Source organism: Rana temporaria, chromosome 4 (assembly GCF_905171775.1).
Source record: "Rana temporaria chromosome 4, aRanTem1.1, whole genome shotgun sequence".
In the NCBI taxonomy this organism is placed as follows: Eukaryota; Metazoa; Chordata; class Amphibia; order Anura; family Ranidae; genus Rana; species Rana temporaria.
The window spans coordinates 201240265-201260778 of NC_053492.1; the positions used below are offsets into that span (position 1 = coordinate 201240265).

The 20514-nt window shown below is 46.3% G+C and overlaps 1 protein-coding gene and 1 long non-coding RNA gene across 9 annotated transcripts in view; one reads left to right on the plus strand and one right to left on the minus strand.

Moving 5' to 3' along the window:
* Positions 1 to 20514, minus strand: part of DIS3L2 (DIS3 like 3'-5' exoribonuclease 2) — a 727039-nt gene that overhangs the window by 193828 nt on the left and 512697 nt on the right. The window lies entirely within an intron of this gene.
* LOC120936907 lies at positions 384 to 5322 on the plus strand. Its single transcript, XR_005748651.1, has 2 exons — positions 384 to 698; positions 3238 to 5322. It is a non-coding gene; the product is annotated as an uncharacterized LOC120936907 (long non-coding RNA).

A 20514-nucleotide genomic window follows, 5' to 3' on the forward strand; every position in this document is an offset into this window, starting at 1 on the left:
CTCAGCAGGAGGATGGCCTAGGCTAGAACCACATGGACTGGGCCTTATGGAAGCCTTAAGCCTGGCTTGTAGTTTGGAGGCCCAGCCATGTGGGGCAATGCCGAAGCCTTCTCTCTTTATCATCTAGGGCAGGCCAGAAGAACATACCATCTTTGAGAGGGCTGAGTATACTTGTGTTATTTACCAGTGTTATAGTTAGACATTTTGTTAGAGTATTATCCTATGTGTAATAGATATTTCTGTTAAAGCATTGTTTATGATGTAATGGACGTCATTTGTTAGAATAAATATAACGATTTGATTCAAAGGTGTCTGCCTTTAACTAACTTCAGGCTTCAGGCCTTGAGCACGTGGTGGTTCATATATGCACTCGCAAGCAATGGCTCATACACAGTAATACAGATGCAATAGTTTATATATATATTATAGGTTGCAGTACGCATACAAGTAATAGTAATTATTGCAAAAAGTTCACTTCTAATATTTGGCACCCTTCAGATGTTTGGACATAGAGTTCACAAATCCTAATGTATTTTTGTTTTGAGTCCATTAAGCTAATACCCTCTAAATAACCCAGAACTGAAATCGTCTCTAGCGTGGATAAGAAATTGGCGCTGGCTCGCGAATCTTGAAACCCTGCTTGGATGATCGAGGAAGTTCTGTAAAATTTCAACAGGATTGTAGACGTACATGAACTGGTGAGAGTTATTTATTTATTTTTTGGCCGATATGTTTGTGTTTTTTTAAACGTCCTTTTTTTTTTTTTTGTTTGTTTGTTTTACTGATGTTGTAATGTTCATGTGTGTTAGGCCTGTAACCAGTCAAGTGTACTGGTGAGTAAAGGGGATTGATCACCCCTGGATGTAGCCTGTAGATTGACAGGATAAACCACACATCTTTGCGGAAAAAGTGGGAGAAATATAGATTTTTGTTTATTTTATTTATTTTTTTATTAAATTTGAATTTTTTTTATTATTTCATTTCTACCCATGTGAAATTGGAAAGAGATTTCTGTTCCCAGTTGCGGAAAAAGTGGGAGAAATATTGTTTTTAAGTTTTTTGGAAAAAAAAAAAAAAAAATTTTAATTTGAAGTTTTATTTTTTATTTTATTTTTACCCATGTGAAATTGAAAAGAGATTTCTGTTCCCATTCGTGGAAAAAGTGGGAGAAATATTGTTTTTATTATTATTATTTTTTTATAATATTTAAATTTTTTTAAAAAAAATTTGAAGTTTTTATTTTTATTTCATTTGTACCCATGTGAATGTGGAAAGAGCGTTCTGTTCTTAAAGAGGATCAATGTGGCCTGCGTTCTGACAGAGCGAGCGTTGACTTAGAGTGCGCTCGGTAGGACTACAAAAATAGTCCAGTTTTTTATTTTAGTGTTGGTTCATGTGAAGCTGTATATGTGTTGATTTGTGTAGATTCAGGTGTGTAGTGTCTAAGCAACTGGTCAAACAGGTTTTCAGTGAAGCTAATTGCAGATTAACGTAACAATGGACCTTCTTGGAAGACTACTTAACGAGTATGGTTTTAATACTGTACAAAAGAATGCTATAAGACATGAAATTATGGATATCTTTGGCAATATAATGAATATAGCTAAACAGTGTGATGCAGATGCATGTAAACGTATGGAACAATTAATAAATGAGAAGTGTGTATTGGAAAAGAGGGTTAGTATGTTAGAGAAGTCTTGTAGGCAAAAAGATAATTGCATTGCCTACTTAAAGCAGAGAGAATGCGCTAATGAGCATATTAAAGAATTAGCGGAAAGTACAGTAGTGGTGACACCCTCCGCAAATGCCCAGTGCGCAATAAAGATACAGATTAAGCAAGATGCAGGAAAACCATATGCTATGGTTAATGCAAGTAATAATAATATGATAGAAATCAAGGTTGAAAATTTAAATGGAAATGCGGTAAGCGCATTAGAAAATGATTCTGGTATTGAATCAGTGGAGACATCTGATGAATCCATCGCTAGGGATTACTCCTCGGGCGATGAAAGTATTAAGTCTGTTCAGAGTAATGTTATGCAACAATGTGGGGTTCCATCGCCTTATACTCAGAGAAGGGCCCAGGCAGGGAGACCGACCCTTAAGTGTTTTTTATGTAAAAAGGGGGGTCACATTGCCAGATATTGTTGGGCGGCGGCGAATAATATCAAAATAGGATCTCAACACCCCAAAATTGCCCCAAAGCGTTATGAAGTGTATTCGGTGAGATGGGGTAACCATAGGCATAGGGTCCATAATAATCAATTAAGACAGGGCAGTCACTATTATGATAAAGGGGAGGAGCCACATGTTCATTCAAATTTAGCAAGGGGAGGAAACAATGGGAGCAGCCCTTAAAGAGCTGCAGGGATGGTGAGAATTTTCGGGCTAACGTTTCTTTGCTATGAATAAGGATTTAGATGTGTGGAACAGAGATTTGCCGTGTATGGAAAATTATAGGGGACCTTGATATATGCATATTTCGAGGATAAGCCTCTTAGTTTCAGTTTTCTTTTTAATCTAACCTTTTAAAAATAAAAATTCTTGGTTGTAAAAAAAAAAAAATTTTTCCCCATTTTTCAAGTTTTTATTATTTTTAATTTTCATTTTTTTTTTATTTCAAATTTTTTTTATTATATATTTTTTTTTTCTTTATTATTATATTAATTCTCATTTTTTTTCTCTTTTTTTTTTTGTTATTATTAATTTTCAGTTTTCATTTTTCTTTTACATCATTTTTTTTTTATTATTGTTATTAGTAATTTTCATATTTTTTTTCTATCCATTTTTCAATTTTTTTCATTTTTCTTTATTTATTTTTTTATTAATTTTTCATTTTTCAATTTTTTTTTATTATTATTTTTTTTTCTTTATTTTTCAAAATTGTTTTTCCTTCATTTGTTGGTCACTAGTGTTTCATCTATTTTATTTTTGTTTCATTCAGGTGGAAAGAATTCCAATATTTTGTGATTTATCCACCTGAAAGGGGGAGTAGTGCATAGATCTTAAAATACAGATAATGCATTGTTCTTTTTAATGCTTAAAATTTTGAGTAGCAACGTTCACATTTATTATTTTAGATTTTTGCTTGTACCATGGGGATCCATTTTAGAATGGGTCATCCGAGAGGAATCATGGTTGTTTTGATAATTTGTTCAGAAGTCAGGAACACTAAATTACTATGTTATGAGATGTTATCGATAAGAATTTGATTCTGCCCTTGTTCTTTAATTCCAGAATCTTGGTGGAGCGAAATTGGAGAGGATTCTGGAACAGAGATGAAGAATGTTCATCTGGTTGGCAGTTCGTCTATGCCACACCACACCAAAATGTTTTTCTGATAAATGTTCAGGAGAGAAAAGATTCAGAGTAATACTTGAAATATAAGGTTTCTTTTTCTTAAGGACAATTTTTGCACTAATACTGAATCTGAAAGACTTTGCCCAACAACGAGACGCGTGAAACATTTTGCCAAAGTCTCTCCTGTCATTTATGGATGCAAACGGACTTGAATACAAATGCAATGGGTTGGAGGTTGGGGAAGGAATATAACTTTTCCAATCCTTCAGAACAAGAGATGTAAAATATGTTTTTTGATTATGAAAGAAGGAAATGTTTTTTTTTGTTTAGATGTATTGTCATAACTGAATATGGTGCAGGTACCTAGGAGGCTGGCACTTATGCATAATACAGTGTCTGTTGGCCAGACTAGAAGGTGGCAGGTGATACATCAATGGGGTGAAAACGTCCTCGTAGAGGCGGTGTCTCAATCTTAGCAGTCCTATAGAGAAGCTCTCGGTTACTGGACATGTGGGAGATACACCTAATTGATGTCTTACCTGAGAGGTAGAAACCCTGCATGGGTAATGCCAGTGACAGCAATAAACGCTGGCTACCAGGGTACAGTATGCCGTCATCACATGGTAATTCAGCATCTCGCAGTGGTTGATAGAATCCTAGTACCCTATATGTGCTGAATTTACTCTGAATCAAAGGCAATATATTTGTGGCTTGCTCTCAGAGATGTGCGGACGCAGAGTGAGGTTCAGGGCGCTTATCTCTGAGGAGTAACCAGAAGAGGAGGGATGTATTCAGCACTATGTTGGGGGGAATGGGACCCAGTGTAAAGTGGCTCAGGATTTTGTCAACCAGGGTGAGAGGTTGGTAAAGAGTGTGAGATGGTATAGGATAGATATGTCAGTGGCTCTGGCGTGCACGCAGCGGCAGGCGGAGTTATAGACCACCATCAAGCTGATTGTACAGTCTCTCTATGAGGGGCAGTGGCCTGATGAGTTAGCATCACCGCTCAGTGAGACTTTGCAAAACACATCTCTTTCACTAATCCAAAGAGGTAGTCGAATGCCTGGATGGGCTGTACTGGTTTGGATTGTGAAAGGGTGTGCTGTATGATCCATGTACAGAAGTACAGACTCGGTCTGTAGATTTTGTGGCGTCAATGGGCTTACTGACTGGGGATTCTATCTTGTTGCATGTGTGGCTAAATGACCCACATGTGGTCAGAGGGTACGGAAGCTGGGGGCAGGTTTGTATTTCCCTCTGTCGAAAGCATGACCATGATCTCCTCTGCATACCAGGTCAATACACGGTACTCTGTGTTCTGGATGGAGAGATCATTGCTGGGAAGGAAGCACCTGGGTATTATTTAGGACGTAGACAAGTTTTCCTTGTCCTAGATGATACCAATGTAACGTCAGTCATGAAACAAGGGTATTTCTTGAGCCTAACAGTAGGTAGGGGTGCAGGATATGCCCTGGGCATGGTCACTGGAATCCAGTCACAGGGATAGAATTGTGTGGGTTTTTGTTTCTCATTGTTTGAGTTTTATATGTGTTGTTAGACTCAAAACTTATATGGAAAGCTCTCCTGCTTATCTATGCAAGTTGAGGGACGAATTGATGGTGGGGTATCTTCATACAAATGAGAGACTTTGCTACCAATTTAGATCCCTGAGGTACCGCAGACAGGCCAAGTTGCAGTAGGAAAAACCACTGTGAACAAGCCTGCATAATCCCGACCCGTATTTACAGTAAAGAGTTATAGAAGGTTGGGAGCGGGATATGTAGTTTGATGGGTCATATGCATATATGTAGATATTATGGTAATGGGTTGATTTATGTCATGGTGTAGTGTGATAATGGTATATTTTAGGCTAGTAAGATGGGCAAGAAAGGCCCTCCTCGAGACTCTGTATCTGAAAGCTGGTTAATATACTGTTCTGAGTGTGTGCTGGTGAATGATGAGTGAATGGACACCCCTTGCCTTGCTTGTACTACACCCCTTTCATGAAGATGTCAGAAAGAAGAAGAAGAAGAAGATACGGAATGGTGACATGGAAGCCGTCGCGGAAGTTGGTGTGTCACTCAGTAGCAAAGCGGCACGTGTTGGGAAGCACAGCACGTTAAAACCATTATTGACTGTTCCAAAGAGCTGGTTCTGAAACACATGGTGGAGGACAGTTAAGAACTGTTCTGGAGGTACTGGTTCTGAGACACATGTTGGAAAACAATCGAGAACTGTTCCGGAGGTACTGGTTCTGAAGCACATGTTGGAAAACAGTTGAGGACTGTTCCAGAGGTCACATGTTGGAAGTCATTTATGGACTGTTTCATAGGAGCCGGTTCTGAAGCCTATGTTGAGAGGCGCAGCACGGTAAAATCATTAAGGGCCGCTCTATAGGTACTGGTCCAGAAAAACAGGTGGGAAAACCACACGCGTTGAGACCTTTATGGACTGTTCCAAAGGAGCTGTTCCACATGGTGAAGAATGCAGCACATTAAACAGTGGAGGACTGTTTGAATCATATGGACTGTTCGAGGGGAGCCATGTCTAGAGAAGGATGTTGTGCGCCTTATTAGGCGCAAAGCGGCATATGTTGCAAAGAATGAATTGGGACCATTCTCTGATTCCAGTCAAACAAGCCAGGATGCCTCTTTACCCCCCCCCCCCCCCCACAGGAATGCAATATGTTACACTCGTCTCCAAGAAGTCTAAGGGAAGACAGCTGGTAGGCAGTCTCCACAGACAAAAGATCAAAGGAATTGAAGATAGTATGGTCAAGACTGCCCACAATACCTAGGTAGGGAAGGACAAGTAGTAACCAGGAAGTGATCACGGAAGTGCAGTGATTGGGTGAATGGCAAAAGGGCGGTGGTGGGTGTGTGTTTGAAGTGTGGATGTTAAAACCGAAATACAATGGGTAAAAATCTCTCTATTATCATCAAAGCAAGGTTGAGTCAAGAGCTCAGCAGGAGGATGGCCTAGGCTAGAACCACATGGACTGGGCCTTATGGAAGCCTTAAGCCTGGCTTGTAGTTTGGAGGCCCAGCCATGTGGGGCAATGCCGAAGCCTTCTCTCTTTATCATCTAGGGCAGGCCAGAAGAACATACCATCTTTGAGAGGGCTGAGTATACTTGTGTTATTTACCAGTGTTATAGTTAGACATTTTGTTAGAGTATTATCCTATGTGTAATAGATATTTCTGTTAAAGCATTGTTTATGATGTAATGGACGTCATTTGTTAGAATAAATATAACGATTTGATTCAAAGGTGTCTGCCTTTAACTAACTTCAGGCTTCAGGCCTTGAGCACGTGGTGGTTCATATATGCACTCGCAAGCAATGGCTCATACACAGTAATACAGATGCAATAGTTTATATATATATTATAGGTTGCAGTACGCATACAAGTAATAGTAATTATTGCAAAAAGTTCACTTCTAATACCAGGTGATTGGACAGTGGCACAACCAATGAGAACAAGTCCCCCTCCATATAACCCCTCCCATACAGGAAGTACCTTCGTTTTTTCGCCAATGTCTAAGAAGATTGGATGCGATTAGGATAGTGCTAAAAGGAAGCTCTGCAATAGAGGCCCCTGGGGCAAAAGAGCTATACTTTGGGTTCATCCAAGATGCTTAAGTTATTATGCCAAAACTGGATGGTATCTGGCCTTCGCGCACGAGGCATCGCCTGTAATGTCTCTCTTTGGAGGATTGGGCTCTAGAGTCCAGCACTTTCACTTTTTAACAGACGCTAAAAATCCTGGCAGTGTCTTTTACAAGGCCCAGGGAAGAGGCATCCTTTAAGTAGGAACCCATATCACTGAAGGTTGGCACACATGCCCGGCGTGATAGCTGAATATTGGTTTTGTCTGATTTTCAGCACACCTGCGGTGGGGATAAGGTAAGCAGGAAAAAAGTATTAAGCATACATCTTAAAACTTCATCCACGAATTCTGGTCATGTCCGAAGATAAGGGTATTTTGGAGAGAGATCCCGAGAGTGATTGATACAGTGACGGCAGTTTCGCTTGACCTAGAGGCAGAGATCTGCCTACTGGGACTAGTGGAGGAGAATAAGGCCTCTATAGAAAGAAGAACACAGGTGGGCCTACTGCTCTTCTATGCAAGAAAAGCAATTGTGTTAATCTGGAAGAAGGTGGAAGCCCCCTCGTTAGTACAGTGGAAAAACTTCGTAAATAGCAATCTGTCACTGTATCGGGAGACATATAATAAAGGAAATGGGGGAAAATATGGAGAAATATGGATGAATTGGATGGAAAATGTTACGACAGCCTCAGGATAGGGGGATATGGAAGTGAGGGAAAAAAAAAAAAACACCAATGGATGAAAGGGATAAGGAAGTTATTAAATGTATAAAATGTGTAAATGTATGAGTATTTTATATTAATGTGATGAAAAGATGTTTATCTATATAATTTTATAAGAAATTATTGAGTAAGTTGAATAAGTAAAGATGTAAAATGTATATATGGATAAAAGAGAAAAAATTAAAGAGATTTATATAAAAAAAAAAAACATATATCAAAGACTTTTTCCTTTTGAGTGGGTGTCTTCTCTATTACCGCCACTAGAGGGAGTAAAGAGTTGAGTTTTTACTTACCAAGCTCCAGACAGTGTCAGGTCGATTTAGACAGCACACTCTCCGCTGCAGAGCTTTGCCATGGATAGCAACCATGTCCTTTCTCACTACCATGATACAGGAAGACCCTTATTCCTCTCAGGATGCCGCCATTCTCCCTTATGTCTGGGACGCGCTTTATGGGGGCAAGGAGGCAGGGGCAGGTCGCGAGCATGCGCATGTCATTCCACAGCGCTCAGGCAGGCAGAAGTGTACATAAAGCCTCTCAAACCTGCAGCTCTCCCCTGATCAGGGACACCGCAGCTTGCAGGGCACTTAAGGTCTCTATGTGGTTGGTTATTGAGCACCCCAAAAGAGGGCACCCACTTAGCATGAAACTGTGTGATCAGTTGCATACTGTATGTAAACTGCTTAACTAGCACAGGAGTATATGCATTTGATAGTAACTTGGCTTTTTTGGCTTGGTAATGTGTCCTCCCAGAGGAAAAATACAGGGACTAAAAAAGACAAAAAAAGCATCGCCACCTGAGACGAGAGCCTCTAGCCGGGCCCGCTTGGTACTTTCCTCCCCGGTAATATATGATGCACCTGTACAGGATAAGCCATTGTCTCCATCAGTAGTAACAGCCTCTCCAATGGAGCCTGGGCCTGCATATGTCACTGAGGTCACTTTGGCAATAGCCCTGAACAATTTAGAAGGAAGAATCGCTATGTTACTCGCAAAGTCCTCGCAAAAGGACAAAAAGCGAAGTAGAGCTTCCATCTGTGGTTTCAGATCTCCCTTCAGAAAGGTCTGAGGATGATGAGGACAGAGCACCATCAGAGGATAAGTAAGGGAAGTCGGAGGGATCTGGGATTTCCGAAAAAAAAAAATTCCGCTTCCCAGGATCAGGTGCAATATTATACTGAAACAGTACGCTCTGCATTCAAGTTATCCTCCTCGGAGTTAACTGACTCACCTGTCTCCTCCCTGGGTTCCCCACAAGCTGCATGCTCCTTTCCGGTTCATCCTTTATTGGAGAATCTGATTTACGCAGACTGGAAACATCCAGATAAGCGTTTCTCTCCTCCTAGGAAGTTTGAAGTGCTTAATCCCATGGAGAAGTTTACCAAGAAGTGGAGTCTGCCTTCAGTGGAGGCAGCTATTTCTTGTGTAAATAAAAGCTTAAAGGGGTTGTAAAGGAAAACATTTTTTTTCATAATAAGCATCTTTTACCTGCAGCCATTCCTCTTTTCACTTCCTCATTGTTCGTTTTTGCTCAGAAGTTGCTTTATTTCTTCTCTGTTCCACTTCCTGCTTGTCTGATTTTACTGACCACTGTGACGGGAGGCTTCACTGCGGTGGTCAGTAACGTGCTCACCCCCTCCTGGGAACTACATCTGTGTGGCAGGATGCTCTCTACGTGTTAGAGACTTCAAGGAGGTGTGAATTACTGGGCGTGCCGCAATGCATACTCGGAAATGTAGTTCTTATATGAACGAGTGCCGCAAACTAGGATGTGAAAGAGAACAGAAACTAGAATGCCGGAGGTGATATAGATGAAGGAATTTAATAGGTATTTACTCGTTTAACAGAATCATTACACTATTCTGTCAGTCTACCTTGCAGAAATTAATTTTAGGCAAACATTTTTTTTCCCTTTACAACTCCTTTAACCTGTCCCATGGTCAGGTCCCATGTCCCCAGGTATTTAAAGATCCTTGTCCCGATGTGAGCAGCGGCGGATGTGTTCCAGGAGAGCTCCGGTGATCCTGTCTCCATCCTGTGCCATCCGTGCATCTGCCAACTCAGAGAGCACCGCCACAAACTCAGGATTGTTCCCCTTCCTCTCCTGTTCTGCCTTTATATTGAGCGGAGGAGCTGCTCGCTGGAGGAGACATCTGCCTGGCTATAGCCGGCCTGTACTCGCGGCTGCCGCCATCTTCCCGGCCAGAGCTTTCCATCATCCGGGGTCATCCTTGCTGCTGCCGACTCGGGGGGCGCCGCCGTGACATCAGGTCTGTTCCCCCTTCCTCTTCTGCTCTGCCCAAGCCGTGTATTGTGCGGAGGAGCCGCTCACTGGAGAGGACGTTCGCCCGGCCATAGCCGGCCTGTACTCGCGGCCGGAGCTTCCCATCTGTCCACTGCCTCCTCATGTCCCGGCTGTGTTTCGGTGGGCCGCTGGGCTGACGATCCGTGGAGGCCTGCTGAGGCCTAGCTGACGGCGGCCATCTTGCCGGACCTGGGACTCGCAGCAGTGAAAACCCCATCCAGGTCTCCGGAGTACGGACAAGGCCTACCATCCCTGTCCATCCCATCCCTTTCTCACCTCCTGCTGTGGTCAATGCGGCTGCTGGGTTGACACTACCAACTGGGCCTGTCTGCGGCCTGCTGACGGCTGCCATTTTCCCGGGCCCCATCCTGCTGAACTGCTAGGGCCTTTGCATATGCCAGGCCCGGAGCACAGTGCCCACATCTCTGCCCTCCTCTCCTTCCTGCCGGGTGAGGGAGGACTGCTGAGCAACACCTGCCTACCCGCTCCAACAGAGGCGACGTGATCACAATCGTATCTTGATATCGCCTGCTCCCTTGCAACCACCACCCCGGACACAGGCGCTGCAGATTCCCCCCACCTGTGCCTTCCCCAGCGCAGATGTCATCAAAAAAAGGCGCATCTTAAGTCGGCCAAGTCCAATCCGCAGCAGAAACCGCTGAACTCCCCCTCGTTTTAGTCGGGAGGCTACAGGCCCTACTACCCGATTTGGAGATTGAGCCCGGGGACGCTCCGTTGGCGACGACATAAGCTCCCTTGCCACAAGATGGTACCGCCACGATCCTTGCAGCCATTGAACAGAGCAAAACCTCATTGCTGATGCGCATAGATCACCTTGCTGAGGAATGCAACCTGATAAGGAACGACAGACAAAATCAGGGGGAGGCTGACTGAGTCTGAATCCAGGATCTTGGCTACTGAGGATCTCACCGCTACCCACGTCACTTCCATTGCCGAGTTACAGTGCACAGTGCAGGCCCTCGTTGCAAAGTCTGACGATGCCGAAAACTGGCTCAGGCGGAACAATATTAGACTCCATGGCCTACCTGAGGGGGACCATCCGGCGGAATTTGCAGGGGAGTTCTTTAAGGACCTGCTGGGTATTACCACTGTTACTCTTACCTGTGTGGTTAAGAGACCATTGGGGTGCCCACGGGCCGAGCTGTCCCAGGGAACCTCACCAGACCCTTCCTGGTCCGCTTTCTGAATTACCGAGACATGGACAAGATTTTGGCGGAAGCTCATAAACATCCCACACTTAAATACGGCAATACCTCTATCCTCCTCTTCCCTGACTTCTCGGCCAAGTTGCAGAGGAAGAGAAAGACCTTCAACGATGTCCGTAAACGGCTTAGAGCAAAAAATAAATACGGCATGCTTTACCCTAGCCCAGCCCTCAAAATTTGCACTCTTTGCTCGCAATTTGCGAGTGGAATTTCATTCAGGGCGAGTGAGGAGCGGGGTGGACCAGGCTGATAGTTTCCTGGCTAGAAACGGTTTCCAGCCAGAGAACACACATCGGCAGGACCGGACTGCTGGCGCGGCTTTGAGGTGAGGAGGCTGCATCGCTCCCCTCCCTCTCTCCTCCTCTTGTTATTGTTATATTGCACACACAGCGTGACATCCCCGCTGTGTGTGCAACATAACAATAACAAGAAGAGGAGAGAGAGGGATGGGAGCGCTGCAGCCTCCTCACCTCAGCTCAAAGCCGCGCCAGCAGTCCGGTCCTGCCGCTGTGCGTTCTCTGGCTGGAAACAGTTTCTAGCCAGGAAACGATCAGCCTGGTCCACCCCGCTCCTCACTTGTCCTGAATGAGCTGGCTTGTCTCTGTTCGGCGCGTGTAACAAGGTCCCGCCCCCCTAGACCGGCATTTGTGAAAGTGTGTTCCCTAGCCATCTAGAGGTGTGGGACCTTGTTACACTGTGCGCGGGGGGAAGGGGGGTCAGCTACTCGCTGAGGAAAGGCAAAGCCTCAGCAGAGGAAAGGGTGGAAGGGAAAGTCAGCTGACCAGCTGACACCAATGCAGTGAAGGGGGGAGGAGCTCTTATCCCATGACACAGAAGCGTCCCTGGAGGCATGGGAGCAACGATGAAGAGGAAGGAATCTTCTGAGAAAGTGACATAATAGTCAGTGCAGCTGATCCCAACCTCTGCCTCTTACTGACCCCCCTCACCACCACAGATCTTATCCCTATCCCCGGTGCCATCCTCCACCACCACCTCTGCCTCTGGATCTTACTGCCAACCCCACCACCACCGAACTCGCCACTGATACCACCACCACCGATCCCACCCACCACCACCGAACCTGCCACTGATACCACCACCACCGATCCTACCCACCACTACCGATCCTACCCACCACCACCAATGTCACCACCCCTGCCACCAATCCCACCCACCACCACTCCTGCCACCGATCCCACCGACCACCACCGATGTCACTACCCCTGCCACCGATCCTACCCACCACCGATGTCACCACCCCTACCACCAATCCCACCCACCACCACCCCTGCCACCGATCCCACCCACCACCACCGATGTCACCACCCCTGCCACCAATCCCACCCACCACCACCCCTGCCACCGATCCCACCCACCACCACCGATGTCACTACCCCTGCCATCGATCCTACCCACCACCGATGTCACCACCCCTACCACCAATCCCACCCACCACCACCCATGTCACTACCCCCCCTGCCATCTTTCCTACCCACCACCGATGTCACCACCCCTACCACCAATCCCACCCACCACCACCCCTGCCACCGATCCCACCCACCACCACTGATGTCACCAGCCCTGCCACTGATCCCACCCACCACCACGGATGTCACCACCCCTGCCACCGATCCCACCCACCACCACGGATGTCACCACCCCTGCCACTGATCCCACCCACCACCACCGATGTCACCACCCCTGCCACCGATCCCACCCACCACCACTGATGTCACCACCCCTGCCACTGATCCCATCACCACCACTGATCCCACCCCCCATACGTCACCACTGCCAGTGATCTTACCTCCTTCACAGCCACCACTAATCCCATCCCCCCACCACCACCACTGATCCCACCACCCCCGCCATTGATCCCACCACCACCATGATCCCACCATGCCCGCCACTGATTCCACCACCACCACTGATCCCATCACCCCTTACCGTCACTACTGCCAGTGATCTAACCCCCCTCACAGCCACCACTGATCCCATCTCCCCCACCACTGCTGCCACTCACCCCATCCAACCCACCACCACTGATACCATCCCATTATCACTGCTACCACCGCTCACTGTCACTCATCCCAGCCCCATGCTTCAGGGGGCCCATGTCTCACCCCTGTACACCCGGATAGGAGGGGCAGCGGGCGGCATATAGAGGAACCAATAGCTGTGACTGCAGGAGGAAAATGGAGGGTATTGGTTCCTCTATATGCCTCCCGCTGCTTCTCCTATCCGTGTGTACAGGGGTGAGACATGGGCCCCCTGAAGCATGGGGCTGGGATGAGTGACAGTGGTAACAGTGATGGGGGGAATGGGATCGGGGATGGGAAAATGGAGGGGATCGGTTCCTCTGTATGCTGCCCCCGGCCCTCTTCCTATCCAGGTGTACAGGGGTGACACATGGGCCCTCTAAAGTGAGTGCATTGATGGGCACCGTGAGAGTGCATTGATGGGCACCGTGAGAGTGCATTGATGGGCACCGTGAGAGTGCATTGATGGGCACCGTGAGAGTGCATTGATGGGCACCGTGAGAGTGCATTGATGGGCACCGTGAGAGTGCATTGATGGGCACCGTGAGAGTGCATTGATGGGCACCGTGAGAGTGCATTGATGGGCACCGTGAGAGTGCATTGATGGGCACCGTGAGAGTGCATTGATGGGCACCGTGAGAGTGCATTGATGGGCACCGTGAGAGTGCATTGATGGGCACCGTGAGAGTGCATTGATGGGCACCGTGAGAGTGCATTTGATGGGCACCGTGCGGCTGCATTTGATGGGCACAGTGCGGCTGCATTTGATGGGCACAGTGCGGCTGCATTTGATGGGCACAGTGCGGCTGCATTTGATGGGCACAGTGCGGCTGCATTTGATGGGCACAGTGCGGCTGCATTTGATGGGCACAGTGCGGCTGCATTTGATGGGCACAGTGCGGCTGCATTTGATGGGCACAGTGCGGCTGCATTTGATGGGCACAGTGCGGCTGCATTTGATGGGCACAGTGCGGCTGCATTTGATGGGCACAGTGCGGCTGCATTTGATGGGCACAATGAGGCTGCATTTGATGGGTACTGATATACTTTATGTTAATATTGTTAAAGTTGTTATTTATTTTTGGAACTTAATTCTGCTGAAAACATTTAAGTGTAATTTCATGAGATAATTTACAAGCGCGTGTTTAGGGGCGGACTTAGGGGTGGGGCAGGGGAGAGGTTGGGTGGGGCAACTGGTGGCGAGTAACTCTTAAGGTCTGGCTAGTGGCTCAGGACTTGAAATTTTGAGCCCTGCCCTAGCCGACTCCGGGTCCAACATGACGGCAAAGCTTGGTTTTTTGACACCCCTTCGGAGGCTGCTGGCTGGCCACTCTGGGATAATGGTCTCCTTTCGCTTCACTGTTACTTGATGCACAGATCATACATATCCTGAACTCCCTATTTTATTATCTTCCTTTTCACACATGCCGGAGCTACGGCAAGCACACCCCAACGCTGGATACGCATCTTACCCCTCGCAGCTTGACTCTGCTTAGAATATTGAAAGAGGGGTTCTGCACAAAACCTTCACGCTATCGAGAACGGTGATCAGTGATACATACAAGTAAATACAGTGAAGATATTAAATAAAAAATGTATATAAAATATATTTAAAATTGAAAGTGAAAAGCAAAGTGTCCCAAATGTGATTGAAAGAAATCGCCGCCAAATGGGAATGAGGATGCAGCTAAATATCCACTAGACTTGCTGTAGATGAATTACTGACAGATGGAAGGTCATATCCATAACAGGGCTCTCAAAACTCTCACCTCAAAAGCACAAGTAAAAGGCATCCAGGATATCCTTAGTGTCAGCATACTTCTTACAGCCACAGCGTCTTCCCACCTGTCACACTCCTGGGGCTTCTCCTCGATCTATCCCTAATGTATACTACAAGAAGAGAATCTGTCCACAGGACAACTATTGGTAGTATACTCCACAAATCTGGCCTTTATGGAAGAGTGGCAAGAAGAAAGCCATTGTTAAAAGAAAGCCATAAGAAGTCTTGATTTCAGTTTGCGAGAAGCCTTTCGGGTGACACAGCAAACATGTGCAAGAAGGTGCTCCGGTCAGATGAGTCCAAGATTAACAAAAAAGAAAAAGGAAAAGGGCAATAAAGAGCGGGTAAGTTTTCCAAATTTTTTTAATAAAAAAATTTGTATTGCATGAAGCCCGAATGATCACACCTCAAACAGGGGCTCCACCAAGGTTGTACCCTAGGCAACAGAACAAGGGAAACCATTGCGTACAAGCCTTTGCTAGTATCATATATCCGTCCCAAACATTCAGTGGCAGAGCACCATGTGGTTGTTGTCCCTCTGAACAATATATGTAGGGAATACCTCAGTCAAGGCTATCAGCTGCCTAAAGAATTGCTCTGCAAAGATGGCAGGATGGGACCCTGCAACTTCTTCAGGTAAGCCAACTACCTGGATATTAATTCAGCATTGTCCATTTTCGTCATTGTGCGGATACGTTTTTAAATTGCGACTAAAACAATTCAGATGACTAAAATCACAACTAAAGCTAAAACAATTCCGATGACCAAGACTAAAACTAAAATTGCATTTTAGTCAAAAGACTGACTAAAACTAGTTGACCAAAATAAAACAAAAACAATTCAGATAACAAAAATGTGACTAAAACTGCATTTTATTCAAAAGACCAACTAAAACTAAATAGGAATATGACCTAAAAAATAACAGACTACAAAAAGAGTGTCAGGTAATTAAAATTGAGAAATTGGCCGACAGGATGGGTTGAAAGAAATCTCCCAGGTAGTGAGTCCGGTCTTCCTCACATTACAGCCGCAACCACCCCCCCCCCCCATTTAAATTTTTTTTTATTAAAAAACTTACCAAAAAAAATGATTGTACAATTTTCCAATGCACAGACATAATGTCTTTTGTTCAGTACAATTATTATACATATTACTCACGTAGGTGATAGCCAGAAGTCTCTAGTCTAATATAACGACTGTTACAATGTAGCAATACAGTAGAGTGTTTGAGGTATCAATATATCATTTGTAATTATACAGATTTGAAGAGAATGAGCTGTATGGTACATGTCCAGTAGGGTGGCACGTGAAAGGAAATGTGCTCTGCAGTGCTACACACGTGTCAGTTGTATTAAGCCAACGGTCCCAGACTTTGTTATATTTTGCAGAACACCCTCTATTGATGTAGAATAATTTTCTATAGGGCAATGTGCTATCAACGTCAGTTTTCCAGTCAGATAATCTAGGGGGAGCCTGTCTCATCCAGAGTTTAGCAATAGTTTTCCAGGAAAAAATTGGGTCTCCTGCATAAAAGTGATGGTGTATTTGTCAGTGTCTGCATCTGGGAAAATACCCAGTAGGCATGGTTTGGGGTCTAGTGTCAGTGGAGATCACATATTGTCATGAAGAAAATCTACCACTTGTTCCCAGAAGCCCTGTGTCTGTAGGGGGCAGGACCACAGGATGTGATAGAATGTGCCTGTTTCTCGACTACATAATAGACATGTGGAGGGTTGTCCCTGGGTGAATTTCGCTATTCTTATAAGTGTGAGGTATGCGCGGTGTAGGACGTTTATTTGGGTCAGTCTGTAAGATGGCCTGGGTGAGACAGCTTTGCATGCGTCCTATGCCTCACTCCAGTCCTAGTCTTCCAGGTTTCCTAGGTCTCCCTCCCATCTTCATTTTATAAGCTATGTTAGTGGATGAGGCAGTATGAAGCATATTATAGAATATTGATATTCATTTCTGGTGATCCACACTTTTGACTATGTCCATTATAGGATTCCGAGTAGGGTTAGGTAATGATAATCAAGAGTTCAAATTCTAGTTTTAATGTATCGAATGTCTTTAATGTGCAGGCAGTAAGTGTGATAGGTAGAAAATTCCACTTCTGCACCATGTTTCTGAGTCCGGTATAGTCAAGAATTCCTGTAGTGTCTTATGCCAGATGGGAAAATAGTAGTTATGTGTAGGTATGTCTAGTTTGATGGAGGCAAGTCTCCATATCTTCCTATAGTGGCTTAAAAGGGAATTGTGCTCCTCTGATTTAGTAGTACCTTCGGCGCCAGCTGCTATAGCGCAGATGGGGCCATTTGTCAATTGGGCCCAGGTGGGGCATAGAAGCAAAAGTAAATCTCTATCAGTCTTATCTATATGGAACAGTTGGAAGCAAGGTAGTATAGAGCGAAGTCTGGTAGGGCCGTACCAGCCAGGTCGGTGGGGTTTTTAAGTAACCGCCATGCTAATTTATGTCTATTCTTCCCCCAGACAAAGGGTTTGAGAATTGCATCCATGGTTTTGAAATATTTCAGTGGGAGATACACAGGGGTGTGCCATGATATATAGACTTTTAGGGAGGAGTATCATTTTAATAAGGCTGATACCGCCTAGTATACCGAGAGAGAGACGCGCCCACATTTGTGTTTTGGATTTGATCAGGGCAAACAATGGTTCCACGTTGAGACATAATCAGGGACCTAGTAACTCTCACACCCGTATATTTGATACCATTAACATGCTGTAGGGGCAATCGGGTCTTGAATTCAGTTTGGTGAATGTGACTTTTTCCAATAAATTTTGAGTCCCGAAAAAGAACCGAAGTGTTCAATAGTTCGTAAGGCTTCAGCCAGGGAGGGGCCTGAATCTTCTAGATATAGCAACGCATCATCTGCATGCTTATTTTTTCTTCCAGGTCGCCCACGCTTAGGCCTTGTATCAATGGGTTTTATCTGATGGATATTGCTAGAGGTTCCGTGGCTAGGGCATACAGTAGGGGGGATAGAGGGCAGCCCTGCCTGGTTAATTCCACTCTACTGAATCAAATGCCTTAGCAGTGTCAAGCGTCACCACAACTCTCTCTCCAACATTGTCATGACGGGCCTGCATATTTATGAACAATTTCCCAAGATTAAATGAGTTCCTACCAGGTATGAAGACAGTTTGGTCTACACTAAAGTTAGAATAACCTGATTGAGATGTAGCGCCAGAATTTTGGCCAGGATTTTGATGTCCACCTGAAGCAGGGAGATTGGTCTATAGGATTTGGGGAGACCCAGATCCTTACCTGGTTTTGGAATGAGTACTATGATTGCTTCCCTCATGGATGTTGGTAAAATAAAGGTCTCAAATAGGTGGGTGTAAAGGGCAAGCAGATGAGGTATGAGAGTCTCACTATATTGAGAATAAAATTCTATGGGTAGTCCATTAGACCATGGTGACTTGGATCTAGCAAAGCTAGTGATTGCTGTGGCACCGTCGGTCGTTAAAGGCGCCCAGTGGTGTATTTAGGTTTTGTGCACCCTAGGCCTGACTAAACTTGCACACCTCCAATTTAAATATGACCCACCCCTTCCTGTCAAAGCCACACCCCTTCATTTTTAAGACCCACCCTGTCATCTTCGTGGGAAGACAACAGAGGGATGCCATGGGAAGACGGACACCGTGGGAAGACGGACACCGTGGGAAGAAGGACGCCATGGGAAGAAGGACGCCATGGGAAGAAGGACGCCATGGGAAGAAGGACGCCATGGGAAGAAGGACGCCATGGGAAGAAGGACGCCGTGGGAAGAAGGATGCCGTGGGAAGAAGGACAGAGGGATGTTGTGGCGGTCAATAAGGCCTAGAGAATAGCAGGCTAGGCACTTCCTAATGGCTCAGTCCCTGGGAACAGTAATGGATAACGGCCAACAGGCCCAGCGATATCGCAACAGTGATCCGTCTGGCTGGACGTTCGCTCGCTCTGGGTTGCCTGGGGTGACTCTAGTCAGTAGTGTAGCATGTCTGTATCCTGGCAGTGGCTCAGTCTTTACCCCTCCCTCTCTGGTGGTGCGGGAACAGCGTGGCTCCCTCTCTGGTGGTGCGGGAACAGCGTGGCTCCCTCTCTGGTGGTGCGGGGAACAGCGTGGCTCCCTCTCTGGTGGTGCGGGGAACAGTGTGGCTCCCTCTCTGGTTACCCCCAGAACAGTATTCTCTTTTGCTCCTCTTCTAACACCCCCTCCCTCCCCTCCAGCAGAGTGCTTATATGCTGGGGGCTGTAGCTTGGTGTCTATGGACACACTGGGGCCGGAACTCTGCAGTGACTACATTTCCAATGATGCCCCCAGAGTCGTCTGATTGGCCCTCTGCTGTGGCCAATCACAGGGAGGGAAACAGCGGGCAGAAAGCTGGGCAGTGGCATGGCGAGCCGCTCACTCTCTTCGGCATACACGAAGGGAAGGGGGTGGCGGGGTAGATACAGACAGCCCCCGCAGCTCTCCTCTCCCTGTCAAAGCACCACTGCTCTATTTGCCAGAGAACTCGGCAGCGGTGCTGTGACAGGGAGGGGAGAGCTGAGGGCTGTCTGTATATCCCCAGCCCCCTCTCCTTTCTGCAAGCCAAAGGGAGAAGAGAGAGAGCGACTTCCAATTGTATCGGCCGCCGCCCAGCTTCCTGCCCACCGATTCCCTCTCCATGATTGGCCACAGCAGAATCATGGCTGTAGGGGAGGGCGGCTCCTATTTAAACTGCTTCCTGGCCCCCTCCACGAGCCACTGCACTCCTAAGCAGTACTCCCCTGATAGTGTCCTTGCGTGCAGGAGTCGGGAGGAGGGCGCGGGTGCCATTTTCACAGGGGGGGGGGATGGTGGCCGCCCCCTGCAAAGTGCTTGCCTGGGCCTTGTCAGCCTAGGCCAGAATACAGCACTGGTGGGGCCTCTAGCTTTTCTATCTGATCTGTGGTCAACTGTGAAAAAGCAAGTTTTTCTAGGAAGCGATTAATGGGTGTTGAGTCACTGGATGTAGTGGTGGTGTACAGGGAGCTAAAAAACCTGTGGAACATTGCTGTTACTGCTGCAGGGTTGGTTATCTCACCCGATGGGTTTCACAGGGAGATGACTACTGGGGGCCTGTCCTCACTGTGAGACATATACGCCAATAGTTTTCCCGCTCTCTCCATGTTCAAAACGTTTCTGCCTAGAGAAAAACAGTTTTCTTCTAGACATCTCATATTGCAACTGATTAACTACCCTGGATTGTAGTTTTAGGGCCCTTTCACACGGGCGGATCAGTAATGATCCACTCCGTGTGTCCGCAAAAGCTCAGCGGGGATCCTACGTAAAATCCCCGCTGAGCTGGCAGCTGACAGGGCGGTCCCCGCACACTGTGCAAGGACCGCCCTGGACATACGGTCCGTGTTCATCCGATCCCCCCATAGGGGAGAGCGGAGGAAAGACAGGGCAGTCCCTGCACAGTGTGCGGGGACCGCCCTGTCAGCTGCCAGCTCAGCGGGGATTTTACGGAGGATTCCTGCTGAGCTTTTGCGGACACACGGAGCGGAT